General features: G+C 40.9%; 1 protein-coding gene across 9 annotated transcripts in view; it reads right to left on the reverse strand.

Moving 5' to 3' along the window:
* The window catches only part of CHL1 (cell adhesion molecule L1 like), a 153,579-nt gene extending 130,200 nt beyond the window's left edge, over positions 1-23,379 (reverse strand). For 7 of the 9 annotated variants that reach the window (XM_084531343.1, XM_084531348.1, XM_084531349.1 and 4 more), the window contains exon 1: positions 22,899-22,991. The gene's annotated coding sequence lies outside the window, so the exon portion shown is untranslated. Of the gene's footprint in view, positions 1-22,898; positions 22,992-23,238 lie in introns of those variants that run through there. The other 2 variants (XM_084531350.1, XM_084531347.1) reach the window with 2 other exon arrangements.
* Positions 23,380-23,619: the final 240 nt, after the last annotated feature.

The following is a 23,619-nucleotide window of genomic DNA, read 5'->3' on the forward strand; positions in this document are numbered from 1 at the left end:
CCAACAGTCCCTTCCAACACTAATTATTACTCTATTTTAATGGTTTCTCCTTCACTTATACTTAATGCAGAGAATTCACTTGTAAAGTAGCATTTTGAAATAATTATTCTGTGTTTATGCAATATTTTCAAATAAAATAAAAAATTCCATACATATTTGAGAAGCATCCGACTGCTGGTGAAGAATATCATGGCCTAAAAGCCAGTCAGCTGGAGCCAATTAAATCGTGATCAACCTCCCATGACACCAAAATGCCTAATTGAACTTGTGCCGTCTGTGTGAGATGGAGATTTTGCCTTCTTCACAGAAGCCCAAAATGGGGGGTTCACTGTTGTGTCTCTGTAAATCAAGATCATTATCAAAAAGTAACAATCAAAACAGGAGATGCCTGTATTGATTAAAATAATGCTATCCCTCTTCTAAGAAGAAAAGATGACTTCACTTGCAAAAAGACAACCTCAGATGTTTAGTCACAAATACCCATTTTTTACCCTCCTGGCAAATGGAGAATGTGAGCAGGAGCAAGTGATGCACATGCATATTTAGAATTAAACTTCAAAAGCAAGCACTTCATTAATGGAATATGATAAAAAGTAAGACATGTTTGAATGAACAGCTATGGTTTAGTAAATCCTGACTTTGGTTTTAAAAAGAAGAGAAAAACTAGTGTATTTGGACTAAAACTTACAATAAAAATCAATTTGTATTTATAGATACTGAATAACACACTCATTACTATTCATGCTCATTACTGTTCATTTTGCTACTGTCACAAAAAATATGGTAAATGACTGACAGCTTTTAAAATATATGGATGTCTGAAGAACCAAAACAGCTGAAAGATCTGGAGTTTTGAATTCAAAAACTGTAGGCACTGCCAATATTATACTAATCTAACCTGATCTTAATTTTTTTTTTAATCTCCCCAATCTTTTGAGTTAATTTGAGTAATCATTTTTTTCTTTTCCTTTTTTTTTTTTTTCCCTTCCCTGAGAGAATTCATGTTTCACTTCTATTTGGTTTCAGTAAGCTGTGAAAAATCACTGCACATCAGAAAAAGTACAAGCAACATTTTTCCCTAATTAGTCCATAAAAATGCTAATTTTTCTAATGAATCAGATTGAAATATCACAGGAGTAGGTAACAGTGCAAATACAGAGGTTGCTTATGGGGTAGGCTTTCAGATTCATTTTGCTAATCACTACAGCACTGGGCAACTTACAAAGCCAATATTTTAATGAGGTTTGAGAGGCAAAATATGCTTATTCAATTTTTGTGCAAAATAATGTTAGTTATATGCATATGCACCTACTCACTGCAACCATGCATTCAGTTATAGATGTCAAAAAACAGACTCGCAGTATTTACAGCCTGGTTCCTCAGCTGCAGTGAACCCTTCTATCCCCATTACAAGAAGATCTCCTCTGCCTGTTTACTCAAGCTGAGGATGTGACTATAAATCTTTATTCTTCCCAATTTTACTGTTAATACAGTCCATTTCTGAAAACAATAAAATAATACTTTCTTTTTTCATGGACCAGTAGCTAATAATATCTCTAGTCTGAATCAGACAAGCAAGAAAGTGAAATCATTGTCCACTCCACAGTATCTTCATTTTTTTCTGCTCTTACACTTTTGCTCCTGCCTTCTGTGTTGGCACATACTAAGGCACTTGTATCCAAGCTGCAGATCGAGGAAGGAGTGGTCTTTTTTCAAGTCAAAATCCAGTAAAATCAATGAGCTCTTAGAGGAAATCTCCTAGGGCTTGACCTTCAGGGTGGCCTTTTACTCTCTAAACCCCATGTAAAATCACGATTCTGCCAGTCAATCCTTGGTAAAAGATTTAAAGAAAAGGACTGTTGCCTATTGGTGGCACCAACAATCTAAGCAGGAATTAAGCAGCTTGAAAAAGCCTTTAAATTCAACTTATCACTCTCCCATAGCTCCCCATATATTCTTTATGACCCTGTGTTCCCTTACCCCTTTGATCATTTTATATTGAAGTAGTCTCTTGTTTAATATGTAGCTAAGATGACTGCATGATAACATCAAAACAGAAGGGAACATAAAGAACATGAAAGAATAAGAAGTCAATAGCTTTGCAAATCACAACGCATAAACAGGCCTAGTTGAAAGCTGCAGCAGTACAGTGCTGCCTTTATGCTCTCACAAAGTTGCATGCAGCGTTAAGACCAACTACAGACTGAAACTAAAGATTAAAACTATGTTGGGCTTGCTTTCTTCTTGCTTTGATTGTTCATTTTCCTCAAATGGTATAGATCTACAGATTCAGCACCTGTTTTTGTCCACCACATCAGCTGATCTAACTGCTCCTCTGCTGGAAAAAAGGCTTTCCAAGCCAGTGTTTCCTCAACAAATGGAAGCTGCACAAGCCCATAGTCCTTCAGCCTCATACCACTATCCTTACAACATAGACCAAGCCATCTCCCCACCTGTTCCAACAGTATTTTTGACAAGCAGCAAAAAGGGAGATATTCACTGAAGTCTCACTTATGCTCTTCTGAGAGTACTAATTCCAACCTAACAACAACAAAGTCTCTTAACAAGATTTTGTCTTCTTGATCTCCAACATCTTCCTGCTGTAGTGTTTATATAAAACTACGTGGTATGTGTCAGAGGCCAGACAGACTGAAAAGTTGATGCTTACTGTCTAGGACTCATCTCACACTTGGTTTTCATACCATATTTCTTGGCTGCCTACACTCATGCTAATCTGCTAAAAATCATTTTACCCACTTGGAAGACAACATATCACTTGTACTCAGTTCTATTATTCATCAGACTACCAGGATGTCAGCTCTGTGACTGACTGCTAATTATCCTTTCCCACTGAATGTCAGAGGCAGTTGCATTTTCGGCAGCAATTTATTCTTCTTCCCATGGAGTCATGAGGTGGAAGCTGAGACCTATTGAAGTCAGTGACAAAAGCCCCATTGACTTCAATTGTGTCGGGAATTCATCTTTTAATGGAGAGAGACCTGTTTAAGTGTTATTTCGTATATGATGTCAACACTCTGAGATAACAATTGACACCAGAACAATATGCACATTACCAATGGTGCCAGGATGGGACACAGCACTCAAAAGCTCTGCACGCCATCAAATCCCCATCACAGGACCTGACAGGATGGTGCAACACTCACATTTCAGGTCCCTAAAAACAGAGAATGACCTCTCATCTGGTCAAGCCCAATGCAACATATTCGGTCCTATTTGAGAACAGCCATGCTTATCTGGTGTGATAGAGACAGCTCATTCACCTGGTAGGTGGGATTGATACCACAGCTAGTAGATGGACTTTTTCCTACATGGTGTCATGTGGAGATATAAACCCATCTCCAGAAGTAATCTGGAATAGCTATGGTGTTATAAATTCACAGCGTACACTGCACCTTAATGTCTGTAATAGAGGCAAGAGCTAAAAAGGCAAGGAATGAGGGGGCAAAGTAACTTCACCTTTCACTGACTTCCTATTTCTCCCCTCTAAGACATGCTGGCAATGAATATAGCAGTGTTGTTCAAAATGCTCACTTTTAACAGGAAAAGCCCTGCTCATCTTGGAGAATGTTCCATGTGATAATAAGTGAAAGACTAAATCCAAGCGTTGATATGCACACCATCTGAATTATGTGCTTTTCCAACACTTACTGTTTTTTCCCCCTCCAAATAAGCTATCCCAACCTGCCCTTTCATTCAGCTGGTGCTGCTGCCCTTCTCTCCCTGCAGACTTATATTAATCAAAGTGTTTTACACTCCCATCATTTCACTCCTGGCTCAAGGATCCTCTTGGCCTGAACTCCTAACCTGAGTGGCGGGGACCTACTCCTCAGCCCTCCCTCCCTCCTCAATCATTCATCCGATAGAAACAGGGGATGCTTTAATAACCCCTAAACAAGCCACCACACCAGGACAGCAGGTACCCAAGCAGCCACGCACTCATACTCTCGGGACAGGACTTTTATTTCTGCATAGCTTCCTATAACCTTCAGGTCTTCTCTCTTCCAGCTGTCTCTGTATTCCCATGTTTCCTCCAGCTAATATCAAGTCTGTGCTCACTGCCTGCCTCCTATATTGCTTCCTAGCCATCCGTGCAGAAAGCTCTCTTTTAGCTATCAACTCCCACAGCTTCTCTAGTTTACACCAGGTGAGGAGGTGGCCACCAATTGCTCAAGCCAATGTGTTGGTCACAAGTGAATACCGATAGCTTCAGCACAGCTGTTTGCATTTTGTGACAGCCCACGCAGAGCAAAGTCATTCGTTCCTTGGGGTAAGCATATCAGCAGGCTGCAGGAAGGCAGCCAGGTCCAGGGGGTGAGGAATCAGCACGAGCCCATCATCATCTCCCCCCCCTGCACGAGCCTGAGCAGGTAAGAGGACAGCCATCTCCCGAGGACAACAGCACTGACAAGTCAAGCTGGAAGGCAGTTTTTAGCAGATGGTTCAGACCAGCAGTTGTTTTAGCAGCCATCCTGCCCAAGCCCAGATGAAGAATATTCTGCATCGCTCCATCTTTCTCACACAGCTAAATGGGATGGAAATCTACTGTTCATGTGCAAATCATATTTCAAGAACTCCACTTTAGAAAGGCAGGCTGAGATACATTTAAAATCCTGTTCAAGCCAAATTCACAGCACAGACTTTATTCAAATACATTTCTATATGCTTCTGCATCAAGTAGCTCCAACTCGCCAGTCCTTTGTTCTGTTCAGGCTCCAGCTCCTTTACTGATCCCTTGCCACAGCCACCAAGCTCACCTTGGGACAAGGCAAATCTACTCTCCTTATTCAGTAGTTGTGTCCAAAACATCTAAACTACAGAAGCCTAAAAAAAAATAAATCTGATTTTGCTTTTCTGAAGCATTCTATTAGTTATTTTTTAAAAAATACTATGTGTTATATATAAAGCTTAAATTAACAATCATTCATATATTGAAGGACAAAGAATAATAAGTGATACTTCCTATGCAATTTCATATGACAAAATAGTATAAGTGAAGACAGAATGTAAAAACTATTTCCAAATGAGAAGCAGAATCCATGACAGCAACACTTAGAATTAAAAATAAATAAATAAAAAATCAATGTGCACTGCACTGGTTGCTTGCAAAATTAGACAATTAATTCTGTGTAAACTAACCTATCAGGAAACCACACTGTGGGGATCCTGATAGCTGTTATTGCAGTACACTATATTAAGAAAACAGCGCTTTAATGAGATCCCTGGAGAGTCTCCACGGACTTGGATCTTCCTCTTGAAAAGACCATTTTTACCCCATTTAACTGCCAGTACTTTGCACCTCTGATACACACACGAACAACAAGAAAAAGCTATTAACACAATTATCAGTACCAATAATCATTATGCTTCTTAGGATCAAAAAAGACATTATGCCATTTTCAATATGTAAGATCCTTCAGAAATAACGTCTGCATATCGAAATCCAGTGCACTTAAAAGCACTTGCAGCCAGCATAGCAGCAGCACAAAGACAGCTTTTATACAGGTGCTGTAAGAACACTTTTTTTTTTTTTGATGGTTTTGTGTTTTTGTTCTAGTAAGTATGATGTGATTTAAAATAATAATAATAATAATAATAATAATAATAATAATAATAATAATTTGCAACATGGCTTTTATTAATATTTCAGTTTTTCTCTAGATAAAGCTCTTGTGTAGACCTTGCCAAAATGCAATAAATGCACCAGTTTAGCATCTGATTTTTCCAGTAAGTACTGGAGAATACCACCTTCAGCACAAACTTCAAAATGGCTGTATGTCTAATTGATTCCTGGCTGGGAAAAAAAAAAAAAAAAAAAAAAAAAAAAAAAAAAAAAGACAGAATATTTTGATTAAAAGTTTAGTACTAGGGTTGGAAGCTGTTCTTCTATATGTAGATTCTCTGGAAAAAAAAATAAATAAAAACACATCACAAAAATGTAACCACATTTACAGTTTAAATCTAGGAAATCAATATTCTCAGGTTTCAAAAAGCTTTTCCAGTGAAGCCTGTGTTGTTTGTTTTTTGTTGTTGTTGTTGTTGTTTTGTGTTTTTTTTTTTTCTCTCATCATATTAGCTGTTTAACAGAAGTGGCTCTGCTAAGTGATGCCTTAGATTACAGAGGCAGAAACTGTAAAACGATTTTATTAATTGCACTTACCATGAAGTGCAAATAAATAAACAAGCCAACAAAGAAACTCATAAGCCTTTAACCCACCCTGTAAATTTAGATGAATTACTTCATTTATTCTCCTACAGTGTTTTAGACCTTATATAAGATACATTAACTCTCTACATTACTAATATAATGGACTGGACATTACTAATGTAATGGACAAAATTACAATACCAAAAATTGATTTGCAATATTGTCATAATTCAGCAAGTTAATGGGTTAAAGAGTTAATGGGAATGCTCACAGATGAGGCAGTTAATGAATGCAAACCCATGTGCTAGTATGTGCTGCATTATTATTGTGTGGCTGCCATCTCACTTAGACTTGTTTATGGGGCATCCTCTGCCACTGGGGCTCCTGGCTGGATGGTCCAAGACATATTACAGCACCCTGGGCTTAGGAGGAGTAAGCCAACTTCCAGAAGATCATCTATGGACAGCCCCTGTTGAAGTCGGCCCTCCATGAGGAAGCTGACTTTAGCATGCTTCAGGCCCCCGTAATTGACTTTACAGTACCAGGAAATGGAAAAAGAATTCAAATGCAATCTTTCAGTCCTAATATTTACACTGGCAAACATTTGTTTATCTCTCAGTTTTGTAATCTCAGGGCTTCTGGAGAGCCTGGGACAGTCTCCTAAGTAGCTTCCTCCAATTTGATTAGCAGAATCCATAGCCAGCCCTATAAATATTCCTAACATTTGCACCCAATGGACCAAGTATTTTGTTGAGCAGACTAATTGGTTCACAACCCCTGCTAAGTATCAGCCATATCATCCCTAACTGCCATAGGCGACTATCATCATTAGGCGAGTGACAATCTCCCAGAGAATTTTGGCTCTTTAATCTCCGTTCTCCCTGAGGACATCAGACTTATTATGGGTTAAACCTATCAGAGTTCACTCTTGTTCCCTCCCTATGCTGCATCTCAGCACAGAAGAAAAAACCTTGTGAACACGGAGACACAAAGGAAGCAAATGTCCACATCTCCCAGAATGGGCCACAACAACACATGGACCTTGGGGCTAAGGCACAGGGCCAGATCCTGCCTGCTTACAAATCGGAGCAGCTCTGCTGCTGTTTTCCAGGAGTCTACATGGAGAAGAGTGATTTAACAGATCCCATGGATGAGGGTCCTCGATCCTTTTACTGACACGGCGCTAAAACCAAAATGCCATGGTCAGGATTGTCAGAATTTTTCAGAATTTGTCAGAACAAAAACTGAAAACGCGGCTAAAGGAGGGAAGAATGAAAGACAAGCTCAAGGACAAATAACGTAGTCAGAGAACCAGAACCCACTCAAAGGGTGCCAGCCTCAAACAATGCAAAACTGCTCCCAAACCTCCATTATAACTGTGCAAAACTGCTCCCAAACCTCCATTATGACTGTGCCATAAACCTAGAGATTGGGGCAAGGTATTGAGGTTTCTTTCTCTTTCTTTCAGTTCATTTAAAAAAAAAAAAAAAAAAAAAAAAAAAAAAAAAAAAAAAGTTTTTTTCTTAAACTCAGGAAAAACTTTAAAGTGCTAGAAAGACCTGGAGTGTTAGGAGTATTAAGGTCTCTCACTTCAAAAGTCAGACACATCACAGACACCAATAGCTCACAGGATGGTATTCAGAACTATAGATGTTCCCTCTGTTAATTTTTCTGAAATAGGGCAAAAAACACAGTTTCAAAGGAATTCCTCTCCTCATCACACTGCTCCCCTTTCAAAAAGGGAGAAAAGCAATCATCTTGCTGCAAAGTCCTCTGGCAGTCTTCAGCAGGGAGCATCCTCTGGATTGCCTGCTTTCAGATCAAATTATTTGTCATCTTTAAAATATCTTCAGCTGACTGATGCTGCAGATTTAACTGGCCATTTAAGACAAGTATGGGAAATGAGCTTTTTTGCCACTGATCACAACCCCAGCCTAGCCGAAGGCAGCGAGATGCTCACTCACCCACCTGCTGACTGTATTATTTTTACATGCTCACACATGGCAGTGACTCTCTTCCTTAGTTTATCAGTGACAGGTTCTCTTTTAGCTCTTCCACTGGCATCCTCCAATTTTCATTTTCTTCTTATTGGAAGGGTAAGGAGCTGATAGGCTTTGGAAGAAATTCAATGACTCATGAAATAGTGAGAAGCTCAGGAATCAGCTAGTGGTCAAGGATCTCATGGGGCATACATGAAACAGTCAGATCCCTCGTGTCTTTGGGTCAGTGAAAAAAACACCTCTTCCAAGTTGGCTTTGATGATGCTTACAGAGGCAACGTTTTATCAAATATTAATATATACATCTTGACCTACCTAATATACTTGTGGGTTTTCTTTACAAAAGCTTTCCCTGCTTCCTTCTCTTCCAATCCCATAAGCCTTGAAACTATCCCAAGGTTTGCTTTCTTGAAACACAATGTCTTTCCTCTATAATTTCTGGGGGCTGACAAAGAGAGGCACTAGGAAAGCTGAGAATCCCTTGCTAATTCCAGCCCAGACCCATTCACTATTTTCTTCACACGTTTGTTTGGCTTCATACAATTCTCACATCATTTCATTTTCCTCCTCACTTCCCCCCCCTCCCCCTCCCCTGTGTTTCTTGATCAAAACTAGTATTTCAGTACATTCTCTATTTCTACCCTACCTGTGACACCAATTAGGAAAAAATTAACAGAAATGATCAAAGTAGCAAGTGCTTGAAGGAAAGTAGTTATTAAAAGAACGAAACCAAAGCAGATCAGTTGTGGACACTGCCTCTCATGTCCAAACCTGTAACAAAGCAGTAAACTATGGCTTTAACCACCAGAGCTACACTGCAGCAATAACCCCCACCACCGAAAGCCATCAGCATGCACAACACTTTTTTTTTCTTTGAGTCATGCTGAGAAATATCTGCAATTTGTAGCTTTGGAAAGCCTCCACATTCACATTCTAATTTGAAATGATATCTCCCCTGTCAAAACATGCCTGGGGGCAAGCCACTTATGAAGAAAAAAAAAAAAAAAAAAGGAAAAAAATAGCAGTCTGAATCTTCTCGTCTGCTCCGAGTCATAACATCTGCCATGGCAAGGTTCTGCAGCCAAATACAAGGAAGTTAGTATTCTACAAGGAGGAACCCCCAGATAAAGGCAATACCCCCCAAATACAGGAAAACTGAATTACTTCTCCATAGCTGTGTAGACATAGCTATTAGATATTAGGAAGCTGCAAACACTAGCATATGAACTTTCCATCTCTTCCAGGTTCCTGCACAAGACAAAGATATGAACTCTATACCTATATAAATAGTCATACATGCACTTACGTGCATGTACTCATTACAGATGTATAATTTCAAGTTTCAAAATTTATGTCTCCGGAATAAATCCAAAGATCTGATACCCTCCATATTGAGCTTCCTCATTTCTGTTTGTTTTCCTCCCAGTCTCATCAAACGCTGCCAGTACTCCGATTACTTTCCAGGAAGATTAAGTAATATCATATTCAAAAGCCTAAGGGAAAAGCTATTGCCCATTGCACAAAACAGTTTGGAAAAAATACATATGCTGTGAAGACCTGCTTCCTCCCAAACTGTTTTCCTTTTTCATGAAATGCCAGGATGGTTAAATAAGTCCATGCAAAACCATACCTAAACAGTAATCAGTTTAAGTAATTGGGTCTATATATCTATATTATGTTCTATATCCACTGTATCATCTTAACACCTTATCCACTCAAACAGCACTGTCTGAAGAAACGGCCAGGACATTTGGTTTGAAGGAAACTGAGAAAGCTTGCAGGAGGCAGTTACAGGACCACCCACCCAGGGAGACATTAATTTCCAACCCCTACATTTGGAAATAACTTTTGATCTGAAACATGAGAGTTTCCCAGAATCATAATAGATTTGTTTCATTTTATTTAGCTAAAATTAAATCCACCAAATAGCCCCTGGCTTACAGAAGGGTGAAAAAGAAGAGTGCTTCTATTAGATTTTTTTCTTTCAAAATAAATAAATGTATATATATTTTTAAAAATAAAAAATACCTCCAATAAAAGCATCTGTTTAGCAAGCCAAGATGGTCAAGATGTAACTGAGATAGGAGGCTGTGTAGAGAATACATTAGAAACGACTAAAAATAAGTATGGCGCAAAATTAGCAATTTAGATCTACTGCTAATATATTCTTACCTTTGAAAGTAAGTATAACTGCATTCAGAGGTCATTCAAAGAATTATAGAGAAGACCGAATAGATACAAAATAAAGATATTAAAGGGTCCTTTAAGAAAGGAATGCAAAGAATTGTCAGTTAATGTTCCACGTACCTATAATATGTTTCAAGGAATGAACATCACAGACCCATATAGGCATATATAAAAACAGGTGAAATAAGGTCAAATAGTCACTTTAATTATCACACTGGCATTAAGAGAGAGCAAATTTAAAGTGGGAAAGAACATCATAATAAGTAATTAACTCTATGAACCCCCCGACAAAATATAGTCACCGTGGCTAGGAAAGTGATTAGATGTTTGAAGTGCTAATAATACTTTCACAAGGCAGGATAAGAATTTAAGGGCTACTGATCTCATGTTTCAGGATGGAAGTCAAACAGAAGTGCTCTGTAAGAGGAAAAAAACTTCTCTCAGGAATGCATTATTCCTTAAATGTTATAAAGAGAGTTTAGGGGAGGAGGGAAGAAGGAAAAGTGTTGGTTTCTTTTTTTTTTTTTTTTCTTTTTTTGTTCAGGCTGTTGAGTCATCCAGTACTAGTTACTAACAGAGATAGGTTTCTAAGTTAATTAGATCTTTAATCGAATTGAATAGGGTAATTCCTACCTCTCTGTGTTCCTAATGGATGTCACAATGTCATGAGCTGAACACTGAAGTGCCGCTCTGATTTGAGAACAGCTTCTAGGGAATCCTTAGGCAAAGACAATTATTCAGATGCCCATTTGAAAAAGAAAATGATTGTCAAGGTCAATATACTTCCACCAGTATTTTGGAATAATTACTGCCCAGTTAGTCGATTATTACAGGTAGTGAGGACATTCTTGCATGATATTTTTCCCCCAAGAAAACAGTTTCTTACAATTTAGCCGTCCTGTTCATTCCAAGGAGAATATTACCATAATAAGCCCAGGTTTTAGCACAGTCCAGAAGATACCCACACTCTGGCCCAGAAATAAGAAAATTGTTGTTCAATGTTTCTGGCAATATGAAGTGTTTACAGCCATAGGAGACCAAAATTGTTGAATTACCTGCAGCTCTGTGTAGGTCAATGCCCTAATTGGTCACCAAGAGTTTATCCTTCTGTTAAACAGTGCAGAGGAAACATTGCTAATTTCCATTGAAAAAGTCATGGAACAATTATTATCTTCAAATCCTAAAGCAGTATAGGAAATGTTGCTTAACAAAAGTAATAGCTTTGTGATGGAGTTGTAAAAAATAACATATGCAAGCTATCTCTGCATAACAAGTACAACGATATTTTCTACTGTGGATGTAATACAGTGGTTATGAACATTTTTCCAGAAAAGCTATTTTCAGTCCTGGATAAAGAGCTTCCACAATAGCAAAGTGACTTACAACCTTTACAGCACCTGTTTCACTTCCATTATAGCTGTAGGTCCAGAAGGAAAAACTGCATTTGAACAGTAAACATGCCCAAACCATGATCTTGACTCAATCATTTTACTTTCTCAGAGAAGAAACACAATATGACATTTAAATTAATGATTACCCAGTTATCAGGCACTGTGAAACAAGCTATATGTATGCTTCTCTGGAAAAAGAAGACAATTGCTGATATGGTGAAACTATTTCATGAGGACAAACATACAAAGATGCTACACATCAAACAAAAAAATGAGACTGCATAGATTTCCCTGCTGGATTTCCCAAGAGTTTGTTTTAATGGAACAAAAATGGGGTTCTTTTAAAAGCATTTAAAAGAACTTTTTAATGTATAACATTCGTGTCAATAAACTGAAGGGCACACAAGAGACCACAGTGACAGCTTGCTGCTGATAAGGTGAAGCGTGCCACAGCCCAGGCAATCCGTGACATGCCCTTCACTCCTGGGGAACACTGCGGGGCTCTCATGGTGGGAAATGGCCCTCAGCTCCATCACATCTAAACAAAGTTGATTTTGCTGTCGACTCTCATAGCAGCAGAATAGGGAGCCAGCAGTGCCAAGAGCCCAAATGACAAGTAGGAGGTTTCTCCATCATCATTAACAAAGCAGAGAATCCAAAATTGCCGTTTTGACTATGAAACAGATGACTCCAGCACTGCCAATGCTCAAGGTGTTTCCAATGCCAAAACTCACTTTGCTGCAACATATGCTCCCAAATTCAGAAAAGAATTTACTCTTTTCAGATAAAATTTCTCTCTTTGTCCTTCCTTTGGTTCCATTTTTCCTTTTTATACTTCCCATGTATGTTCTTCCTTTTTGCTTAACTTTATGTGATTGCCCTTTCAATGCCCCCAGATTTTAGGGCATTTGCACCCTTCTGTACTTTTCCTTATTGCCTGCAAATTATATCCAGTAACCTGTATTTGACTGATCCTATCACACAAGATATCCAGTCTTGATTTGAACACATCATAGTGCATTCCAGCGGTTAATCACGGATGAAAATTTGTGTTTAATGTCTAATTTGAAATTGTCTGCTTTCAGCTATTGGATCTTATTCTTTTATCTTCTTGATTAAAAAACAGGGTATGCTTTCCTCATGAAAATACTTGTCCCTGTAATCAAGTCCCTTCTCAATCCTCTTTTTGATGCGCTAAGCAGATTTAGCTCTCTAAATCTCTCACCACAGGGAATTTTCTCCACTCTTCAAATCAATACTGTGGTTATTTTCTTGACTTCTCAGTTTTGTAAACTTTTTAAAACTGTTGACACTAAAGCTGGCCATAGCTTTCCAGTATTCTCATGTTCTTGGATAAAAATCATGCTTACAAGTGCAACTCTTATGTCAAAGGGTCCCACTGGTCCTTCAGCCATAGCATCACATTGGGAAGTCTTCTTTCTTCATCCGTTATGACCCCTCCATGCCCTGTCAGGGTGACTCCCCTCACAGATACACACCCCCATCATGTTTATGTGACTTGGACCCCTGGGAGGATGGGAGGAGGAGAAATAGCTTGCCAGTCAGACAGCTAGCTCCTTGTAATTTCTTATTTTCACACTCTTAATATCGCCTCATCCACATCTTTGGCTGCAGTCATTTAATTTTTATGTTGAGACTATTGATAAAGATATTAAACAGATTCAGGACCAGCTCTCTTTCCAGTGAAGCTGCACTAAAAGCACACATCTTTCAATAGGGAATCCCCATAGACAAATACCATTTCCGCTTTGTTGGTTGAATCTTAATCCATTAAACGTGAGCACTACTAGTACTACATACTCAATTTTTATTTATTTATTTATTTTAACTGAAGTTTCATGAGACACCAAATCTAACAGCTGGAAAATTCCACCACAACGTTTAGTTACCTGTACCTTGCAAACCTGTAACCTATTCATCAGGAATATCAGGAAGATGTACTGACTGATCTTAATTCTATCTAAACTCCATATTAATTCAGTCCTTTATCAACTTTTATCAGGGAGTGACCATCCCCTACCTCATTCTGCTTTCTCTCTTTGCACCAATGCTCCTCCACGGTTCTTGCAGCACACCATGATGCACAAGTCAGTATCGGAGAGCAGGAGGTCCCCTCAGCTCATGCACGTTGTTCTTGGATAACTGGTATTTATGCCTGCTGATTTGGAAGTGCTGAACCCTAATGAATGCTGTCTTCAATCTGTCTCACATAAGTAACAGAGCCAAAACTACTCCAGCATCCTTGTACAATGTATCACTCTATCTTTTCCAAAGATAATAAAAAAGGCTTTCTGATAGACATGTCATCCCTTTGAGCAGCCTTGCCTCTTGCAGCATCACTTCCATCTACCCAGCCCAATTAATCCTCCCCAGCTTTGCCAGGGATGCGTTGCCTCACCCCACAACATCCTTTTGAGTCCCGGCTCCAGAAGCACATTGACTACCAGACGGTAATTGAGCTCAAGCTCCAGCCCAGCAATCAGTGATCCTAAGTGGACTGGACACATCTCCTCTCAAAGGTGTGCTGCAAATTGCCATATTAGCACCGCACAACCCTAAAGCGGTAAAGCATTTGGAATATCAGCTGTCTGACACTATTTACCTGTAGGAAAGTTACAGTTCAATTACTGAGGCAATATCTCATTCAGGCAGAACAACAACAACAACAAAGTATGCAAAGGAGTGAATTTAAATCCATTTAATTTAAAGGCCTAATTTTTTTTTAATGGCCCATTCGCTCTCTAGGGACATTTGGATTCAGGGATTATAAGAAACATAAAACTATAAATGGTTAAATGGATTGCTGCTGCCTGAGCTTCAAAGCTTTGCATACGTTATTCTTTTCAGTAAGTGCATTATACAAATAACACTGAAAAATGTAGTACTTCTTTCTATAGCAGCACAAGGTAAGGATAAAAAATTTGGTCAAACCATGACCCATTACAAGGAGCTTTGTGCACAGACAAGCTTAGCATACATTTTGGAGGATGACAACGGAGCAGGTTTGTACAGAGAATGCCACTTGTCTGCTGAATATAAAGATTATTCCTTTTTTTTTTTTTTTTGGTGATACACATGATAAAATTTGTGAATAGCCCTTGATGTTTGCTGCCTGTTGTTTTTCTTATAAATGCTGAGGCATAATTCTTATGCACCAAAGATGAGATTTTCATCTTGCTACGCTATGGAATTAGGTTGAGGTTTCACTGCAGAGATGCCTGACAGCAGGAAGGGCTCACGATGAAGATTTGCAGCACTGGCAGGATAATTAGATACAACACTCAGAAAGGCAGGATCCTGCACACGTGGAAGTAAATTGGAGAAACTTCCTTTTGTGAGGCTGGCTGCACAACAAGGCGGGCTGTATTACTTTCTGGTGCCACCCCAGCCTCTGCGTTTTACCTTTAATAAAGAATTGTGCTGTAATGTAACTCAAGCAGATTTCAATTCTCAGCAGTCCCCTGGGATGCAGCAGGAAGCTCTGAGTGCTTGGCAGCAGGTCAGCATGGTTTGGGCGGGTATCAGCCCCAAAACACCTGCCAGCATGGCAGGTACAATCACCACTGCGTGCTGCAGAGACACAAAGAGCAGGGATGCTGCAATTCAACACGATAATCAGAGATGATCAAAATCCCAGATTTAGGTGAAAGCCTAAGTCCAGCCTCATCCCATCAATAATCAAAAGGGGCTTTTGTCACACAGGTAGCAAACCCTGAGCAATTACTGTGGATTTCAGTGGCAGCCCCGTACATTGAGTGCAGTAGCATGCCTCCACCTGGTCCGCCTGGGACTGTCCTTTAATCACTACCACCTTCTAGCTTACAGCACAACATTTGTAATTTGTATAACTCAGGAAACAGAAATATTCATTACTGTCTGCTGCTTATTTGTTTCCAGTCAAAACGGGGGACAAGAGTACGCCACTTGACAGGAGGCACTGCATTAAAGCTCGTCATACGTTTGTTTACCCGCACACACAGCCTGTTGCGGCAGCGCTGATGGGCCCAGCAAGACCACACGGATGTCTGACACCATCCTCCGGAGGCCCAGGTGGTGGCAGCCAGCGTAACTCAATCAGCCCCAGCCCAACCACGGTCATTTATATCAGTCAAGGATCCGAGCCATTACGCCTATTTCTCCAACTGGTTAGGTTGTAAATTAGATTTTCATCACTCTCGGGACAAAAACCTGACTCTGCTGAGGTCAGAGGGAGTTTGACCATCTATTTCCGTGGCGCCATGACTTCACCATTGGTTTCTGTGTGATATTAATCCCAGAAGTTACCCCAGTGTAGCAGGGGGTTATTTTAATATTTTCTTAAGAAAGTAATATTATCTATTAGTACAAATACTGTCGGTTCAGTGCTGTTATTTTTGTCCATATGTAACAAAAGGAATTTTTATTTCAAACTATTTGGGATTTTTATTACCACACTAGCTACATTTTTGATCAACACTTAAACAGAACTCATATGAAATAAGCATCCCATACAGCTTACTCAGATGTAAAAGCATTTCATGACCAAGATCAAGTGGGACCATCTCTGGCTCAGTCTGGGCAAAATAGAAATCCTGTAGAAATCTATGTTCTAAAATGAAATTTTATTAGAACAAAGTAGTTGGTGGAGGAATATGAAAAAAAATAACCAAAAGAAATAGCATAAAACCCCTACTCAGCAAAATAGCTGAGCATTAGCCTCAATTCTAGTTAATAAGTTCATTGAAATCAGCAACCATATTGTGGTTTGGGGGTATTTTGCATTTGCAGATGTAAACCCAACAAATTAAGCAAACAAGTGCGGGTGCAAGTGTGCATACAACCCTGTACCAGCCAACACAAACAGCCACAGCACCACAGGGAGAGGGATTTTAGTAATGACAGACAAGCCATGCTGGTGGATTTTGTAGGTGCTCCAAAACCTACAGACAATCCGTTATTTTTAATGATTCTCTCATTTCATTAAACTAAAAAATAAAATAAAAGATGTATACGTAAAAGCCACCTAGTTGATCACTTTTGTTAGCTGAAAGCATTGTTATAGTATTTTCCACAGGAAAAAAAAAAATAAAAAAAAAAAAAATCTGCCCCCTGGAATAATAATTTTATTTTCCCTATAAGCAGAATGATCTTTCACCAGGACTAATTCCATTTCAAACACTAGGGATAGGGCAATGGCAACAGCCATTATTTACTGAAATGCCGCTGCAGGTTTCCATCCGTTTTAATATCGTACTACACAAGGCACAACCAAATGATGCATTTTTCAAACACCCTGTGAGGCTGCAGGGATGCACCCTTGAAGGCAGCCCTCTCCTCTCCTTTCCTCCAAGTGGTTGCCAAGCCCTGCGGGCAGTGCTTGTGGCCGCTCCTTGGTGGCTGAGGCTGGCAGCAACTCTGTAGTGCCACACTCAAAGGGATAGTAAAGGAGATACAGGACAAAAGATGGATTTTATCCTTCCTTTTAGAAGATTACACTTATTTGAGAATGAAGCTCATGTTGTCACTGCTTGTTTAAACTTTCCACTCACAAGGGCAGTGAGACTTCCCCCTCTTTTGCAGATCCCCTCACGTGGGTTCACTCCCCCTAGAAAGCTGCAGCCACATGGCTTTATATATCAACACACAAAGCTTCCCTTGCCCCATGCCAGCGCAAGCAGCACCCTAGGCTGGCAGGGACAGCACTGGCCCTCACCAGGCTGAAGACACAGAGCAGTGTGAAGTCCCATGGGCACATTTTGCTGCTTCACACCAAGGTCACCCTTCTGTACCTCCTTCACTGCAGAGGACAGGATAGGAGCACAAGGAGAAGCTCTATTTTCTCCCCACAGCTGAAGCCACTGTCTGTAGGCTGCTTGCAGGGAACTCAGCGTGGGCCTGGTGGACCAGCCCGCTGCCACAGTCATAGCCAGACCAGGAGCCATCTGCCTGTAATGTCCTCAAAAACCACACTCCAACAGGAGCAGCCCTGCCTGGGCTCAAACGTTGGCTCCTCCTCGACCCAGCTGCTCGGGCCTAGATCCAGACATCGCTGCTTCCTCTGCATGGGACACAGGAGCAAAGATGAGGATGGCTTCCACCTGTGCAGGCCTGTCCCTATCCTTCTCTGTGTCCTCCCCACCCTCCCTGAGTCACATCCCCACCACACCTCCACTTTATCCCATCTGCTTGCTGACTTGGCAAAAGAAGAAAAACTACGCAAAAAGAACAATTTTCAATTTTCTCAGTAAGTGCAGAAAAGAGAGGGCTAGCAAGGGTCAAAAGAAATTATGAACACTAATGGAGAAAGTAACATAAATCTTGTCCCTCTTAGATGGAACAGGACCAGGAGCTCACACTCACAGCAGCTAACACCACTTCAGCTATAACAATACTACAAATACTAATTTTTATGACAAACTATTTTTCTCTGCATTTTGTGGAGTTTCATACATTCAGGTGTAATGAAGGAAGAAGGAAACATCTGCTAAGGAATGCTGCAGCCCCAGAACTAACACATCTCCCTGGCTGTGTGACCAGCACTATGCATTTCTTACAGGGGTGCTGGGACCCGCCAGGAGGATAAATGCGAGGCACCAAATATCACCTCATACCCTTGTCTGTTTATAATGCACAGGCAATCACTGCAATGGAAAATGAACTAATCAGCATTTGGGTATGCAAATGTGCTTACAGAAATCAATGCATAAAACAGATACAAGGACACTAACCCAGAGGAAAAAAAAAAAAAAAAAAGAAAGACAAAAAAACACCTTGAGTTTCGGGCATTGACTTTGCCACATAGATACAAAAACGTAAGCTTGCATGCACTTATATCTGGACCAAAAGTTTAATACCACAAGTATTAATATTAAATATTACAAAGATCCATAGATAACATCTTCAAAAATATGAAAATATATTTTCTGTAACTAAAAGCACACCTTAAATTATGCTAAGGAACTTCTAGCTACAGGGACCAATTCTAATTCCTCAATAAAACATACATAAGTGCTTTCCTCTTGGCATTCACGACTCTTCCTGGAGGTGACAATCTGTTACCCACTGAGTTTAGCTGGCCCTTGACAATGAGTTGGATGTATTCCTTTATATTGCATGGACATCTATGGAGCATGGAATCTACTCCACGAGTGAAAATTAGAGAGGCAAAGAAATACATACTAGCTTTCTCAGGGAAAAAAAAAAAAAAAAAAGCTAACTACAACATTTTTCTTGCCCTCTTCACCACCACCACCAGATATTTCTTCCTGTAAAGTAAGTGCATTGTCATGTAAACACAAATTCCCAGTCCTTACAATGTTTATTTCTTAGTGATAATAGCTTGCTGTGGAAGGTTGTGAATGGCCAGCTTGTTCTACAGAACGCAGATTGACACATTCCCCTGGAATCCAAAGGGACATCAGGGAGCAAGATGAACACAGGACCCAGATGACACCCAGAAACATGACAAAGCCTAGAAATGCAGTTAGAAGGACAAGATTATGAACTAAAATAATCTTAGCCTAGCACTGTTGGCAAACAATGAGTTGAGACTTGGATCACTGTGATCCAAACCTGGCAGCTACACATTCTCTTTCATTCCAACAGGCCAGTGGATCATAAAATGCTCAAGCTTTGTTTTGGAACAAGAAAAATATCTGGATTCCTTTTTCTCACCAAGAAGAAGGAAGAAACCTTCCAGAACACCAATGTGAAAAATAAATGCCATGACAGCCTGCAGTTCTCCTAGCCCTGAAATACTTTTTCTGAGTTACAATTTTAGACAGAAAATGATATTTGTATATTAGCAAGTAGCAGGGCTCAAAGGAGCAGTCAAGTATAGCAAAATGCTGCTGAGAACCCCAAATCCACCCATAAACATCACAAATGTTTTGCTTTAACTTAGTCAGGAGGACACAAAAGAAAGCCCATTAGCAGCTGGCCTGCACAAAGTAAACCCCTGAAACAGATATTCTGCCTTCAATTCACCCCCAATGAATCAGTTTGTGCAGTCTCCCTCTAAAGCAAATTACAGCACAAGAAACAAGGATGGGACAGCTGCAAGACTCCCCTTCATTGTGCATGCTGGAATTAAGATACCAGCAGAAATGGATCCAAATGTAACAATAAACAGTGAGATACTGAAATAAAAGTATAATTCAGCAGGTATTAGATGTACAAAGGTTGGCACAAGATGGTTAAGCCAGTATTGGTATTTTGGGGGTATGTGACCACTGTAACTTTTATCATCTCTCTGCCCTTTGAGTACTAAACCTGTTATTTCCTTGCACAAAATAAAGTTAAGAACACAATTTATTCTGCAAGGACAACCTAGCCCATGGGCTACAGGATATGCCAGGCTGCCCTGACACAAGTTGGACAACGACCAAGCCCCATGTTCCATGTTATGTTTCATTTACTCATAATGCATCATGGTGTGACCCCACAAGGCTTTGCAGGATCTCACATCTCAAGTCAGCATGACAGGAATGCTTCAAAAAGCAGTTGGTAGATGAGTGTCTTTGTCAGACTTGCTTCTCCCAGTAATGATGATTTTTTTTTTTTTTTTTAAACAGAAGTCTAACTGAGAAAGGACAATTGAATCTTGTTATAAAACACTGAGCACATTAACACCAGAAGATGGTTTACAAGTAAGATTCTTGCTCTTTTCTTCATGCTCATGCCGCTGGCCAGACTCAGCCCTGATGCATCATTTTTAATTATACATAATCTAGGGCCTTTATAAGGTCAGCTTTGTGCTCGCAGAAAAAAACATCTTTAACAAAACGGAATTTCTACTTTGCTGGACAAATATACCAAAAGAAACTGTGGCATCTTGGTGGGTTGCTAAGCAACCAGCAGCTCCAGTGTCACTTGTTTGGGATCAATTCAAGTCATTCATCAGGCACCGAAAACCAGCTCAGGAATTCCAACAAATCTGTGCCTTGGGAAAGCCACGGGGACTTCCTGCCACACAATACATTTTTTTTTTTTTCTTTCGAAGATAAACTTTGTAGATGTTCTTTTGATCTGTGTGATATGTTAATTCATTATTCTTAACATACTGCTAATGGGAAAAGCTATAATTAACCAACTACGGCATTGTAACGCATGCAAGATAAACTGAACTAATTAGTGGTGTTTAAAGTAGTCCCTGTCCTCTCCCACCAGGGAAGCAGAGGAATCCTTCCTTATCTCACCAGCCTCTGTCCACAATATCATTCTATGTAACGCATATCTACCTTCTTTCATTTTACCTTCCAAACATTAGTGATAAAGTATATTTTTATTGGCAAACAAGATGGCTACAATCCAAGCCACCTGCAGTAAACATAAATGTTGTGAATAAGACAGTCCTTCATTTAAAAGAGGGCTTATCTGCTGCTCTTCTTGGGATAAAGAAATGGAGTATTATGTTTTGATTCATTATGTTTAATTAATGGAGTAACACATACTAAATGCCCAAAGTAATTACATTCATTTACGGACAGAGAGCTAAATGTAATCAAAGTGTATACAACTGAAGCACAGCCTCTTTATTTCAGCCTTATATCCAGAGCTCATTTTATTCCTATTTTGATAAAAAACAATAACAAATTGCACCATTTTAGAGAAGGAACTGCTTTCAAAGCTGTATTACTTCAGGCAAAACTTCCGCAACTCTTGGATTGCTGAACTTGTTTTGACTGTATATATTTAAGGAGAGTTTCATGTATACTGTGCAATATTCCTGAAGGAACTCCAGTACCTCCTGCAGCCATTGGTATGCTGTCTTTTGCATCTCATTTTAATGTGACATGGTCTTGCAGTTCACTAAGTCAAACTCCACTGATAGCAGCAGCATGGCCCAAGAAAGGACCACAGAAACTGCCTAGCAGGAATCTTGTATTTTCTTAAAAGACCCATTGAGAGAGTGTGGGGTTTGTTTGTTTGTTTTAAGACAAAGAAAACTCATTACTATTAAGCAACACAAGAGTATCAACAGAGCAGCAGCCTGTGACTCTAATACCTCAGGTCAGTAGAAGCCAGGTGCAGCATCATGGGAAGCAATGGGCAAAGAAGCTCCAACAGGGCAAGGCTGCATGTGTTCACTTAGAGAGGAAAAATCCATATATCCAGCTCAAGGTGCACAGTTTTTCCCATCTCCTCTTCTCAGGCCTAAAGCTACACTTGTATTTGTTATTTATTGTGTACAGAACAATATTTCTGAGAGCTGCCTAACACGTATTTAACTCAGTCACATCAAATGAACCCTTGACAATCACACAAAAATACTACCTGTCAAGTCTCTGGTGAAATTTTCAAAAGTGTGTTTCAAGCAGAACTATTTCCAGTTCAAGCTGAGAACAAATATGCTTGGTTTATATCTGTCGAATTACAGTTGAACATCTGAATGTTATCCAACATATCATAGCTTAGCTCCTTTCTACCCCAAAACATGAAGAGAGTAACATTCATCATACAAGCGATACGTGAAGGCTATTGCTGCTTACTGCATCCGACAATTAGGAAACAGACAGAAAGCACTATCTCCTTGCATTATGAAGACCTAAACCTAGCTGAGACCACTGATTGTACAGCACTAATTAACAGCACACAGCACAAGATAGAGATGCTTAAAGATTCTTATAGCTCTCGTGAGCTGCAATACAACCACACCACTCCCCTTAGGAAAAAAAAAAAAAAAAAAAAAAAAAAAAAAAAGACACCTGCTGAAGACATTGGCAATTATTTAGGTATTGATAAAAGAAATGCCCATATTGTAACGGGGGAAAAAAAAAAAAAAGGAAAAAGAACGAAAGAGCAAAGTACTTGCACAGAAGGACGCCACCCGGGTTGCAAACTTGAACCCATGCAAAGAGCAGGAGAGCAAGAGCCAGCCCCCCCAGCCGAGACCTCGGCACCCCCGGTGCCCCCCTGTTCCCCCTCCAACTTCTCCGAGGAGGGGCAGCCCGGGGGAGCCCCGCTCGGAGCCCGGCACCTGCGCGCCCCGCTCCCGTAGCCCCGCTCCCTCTCCTCGCCTCTTCCCCGCCCGGCAGCACCGGGCGCGGTACGGGGAGCAGCAGCAGCAAGGTCAGCGCACAAATAACGGGGTTTTGGCGAAGCAGGGCCGTTGGCCCCGGCACCCCCCGGCCCGGCTCCCCCCGCCCCCCCTTACCTTGGGGCCGGAGGAAGCTCGGAGGCAGCGGCTGGAGCTGCGGGTGGCGGTGGCGACTCCGCAGCCCCGTCCCGGCTCTGCAAATTAATCGCTCCACCCCAAAAAGAAAAAAAAAAAAAAAAAAAAAAAGAAAAGCCAAACCCAGCCTTGCTCCACACCCACGAGAAGGAAGAGGGGTCCCTCCGTGACTGGCATCAGTATCTCCTCCGGCTGCGCTTGCAGGGAGCCATGGCAACGAGCCCCGCACCTCCCCAAACCGCTGCCCACCTCCCCCGGGGCCGAGCCGACCCTGCCCCGCTCCCTGCCCCTGTCCCTGTCCCTGTCCCCGTCCCGCTCCCACCTGCCGTATCCGACGCCCCTCGGCGAGAGCCGGGAGCCAGCGGCGCCTCCGCCCCTGGCGGCACCTGGGGTGCCGGGGGGCGAGGGAGAGAGAGGATGGCAACGTGGCTAACGGGGGCGAGTTCCCCCGCACGACCCCTCTGCGGCTCCAAATGCGGTGCAAGAAGTGTAGGCGCGGCCAGGGATCCAGCCGAGCCTCCCCCCACACACACATTTTCCCTCCTCTCGGGGCACACGAGTGGCTTTGCTTTCAGAGGGAAGGGAGCAGAATCAGAAAACCTTGGATGGGGATGGTCCCCATCCTCCCTGTCCACCTCTGTGCTCTCCTTTCCCCCAAACCCCACGCATTCGTCATTGCAACACCTCATCCTTTACGTGTTCA

This window comes from Aythya ferina (genome assembly GCF_964211825.1).
Source record: "Aythya ferina genome assembly, chromosome: 10".
NCBI classification, from domain to species: Eukaryota; Metazoa; Chordata; class Aves; order Anseriformes; family Anatidae; genus Aythya; species Aythya ferina.